Source organism: Fulmarus glacialis, unplaced genomic scaffold, assembly GCF_000690835.1.
Source record: "Fulmarus glacialis isolate BGI_N327 unplaced genomic scaffold, ASM69083v1 scaffold4889, whole genome shotgun sequence".
NCBI classification, from domain to species: Eukaryota; Metazoa; Chordata; class Aves; order Procellariiformes; family Procellariidae; genus Fulmarus; species Fulmarus glacialis.
This window is the reverse complement of record NW_009233720.1, coordinates 12,531-13,673: the sequence shown is the minus strand read 5'-3', so window position 1 is coordinate 13,673 and position 1,143 is coordinate 12,531. Positions and strand designations below refer to the sequence as shown.

Sequence of the window (1,143 nt, the reverse complement as noted above, 5' to 3'; positions counted from 1 at the left end):
GGGCCCCGCCCGTCCCCGCTTTCGCTTTCACTTCCTCCGCCTCTGGACAGCCTGTTTCCCCATGGTTTTCGTGTGCCGAGAAACTTGAGGGGTCCCTGGATGCCCCCAAACTGAAGGAGATAAAGCCCGCAGCGGCCAGCGGATGCCATTCTTCACTTCCGACTAATAAATGCAGATATCAGAGGTACAAAGCCAAAGTACTGCTCAGGAGCTTGGGCGATTTCCTTGATCTTGGATTTCTCTTAACTTGCAGGTTAGCAAGGTCGGTGCAATTGGTGTTTGCTTAATGAGTGTGCTTTGGTGCTTGTGCCCGGATGTGGTGTCCCCAGCTGGCAGGAGGTATTTTTGTGTTTTTTTTAAAAAAGAAAAAGCAGTATAGGTGAAGTGGGAATGTCCCTTCCTGGGAGATGCTGGATGCTCCCCTGCTAAATTCTCCAGTTTTTTAAAGTTCTTACTCATAACATTAAAACTGTCGTTCTTTCTTTTGTCTATTAAATACTATTCTGTAAGACTGTCTGATAATGGGTGTGTGCTTTCTTCACTGGATCCCCAATCAAAGCCTAAAACACCTAAAGCTGACTCCAGATTTCCTGCAATGAAAAAAGCAGAAAAAGGCAGCCCTTCCGGCCTCACTGGAAGTCAGCCAAAGAACTCGGTTTGTGTTTGTGCAGTATGTTTCTTGCACCTTTCAAACTTAAAGATGAGCTGGCAACAACTGCTGAGGAGCCTGACAGCTATCTGATCTCCCTAAAACAAACCCTCAGAAGGATGCAGGCCAGAGGTAAAGCTTTTCTTACAGACAAGCTTCCCCTTTGATTTCCTCAGCTCTTCCAGCAGCTGGGGTGCAGAGGAATGAGGCAGGACAAGTGGTCCTTTATTGTCCTTAGCTACAGGGATACGGGTGCCCTGTTCAGCAGCAGCTGTAGCAGGTCAGGATGTCTGCAGGTCTATCAGTTCGGTTATTTGCGGCCTCCTCCCCTTCTCTGTTTGCCAGTGGCAGGTGAGTGGAGAGCCAGGCTGTGTGAGCTGCAGGAGGTGGGTCAGGCCCACATGCAGTACCCAGCAGTGAATTGTTTTTTCATTAAGGTTTATTTTAAATTGTCTTTTGCAGTGCTTTGTGTATGCCTTTGCAATGCTTTAGGT

At 47.9% G+C, this 1,143-nt stretch overlaps 1 protein-coding gene across 1 annotated transcript in view; it reads left to right on the top strand.

Moving 5' to 3' along the window:
* The first annotated feature begins 61 nt into the window (after positions 1 to 61).
* The window catches only part of TLR3 (toll-like receptor 3), a 9,443-nt gene continuing 8,361 nt past the window's right edge, over positions 62 to 1,143 (top strand). Inside the window, exon 1 of the mRNA XM_009585392.1 lies at positions 62 to 134. The gene's annotated coding sequence lies outside the window, so the exon portion shown is untranslated. The remainder of the gene's footprint in view (positions 135 to 1,143) is intronic.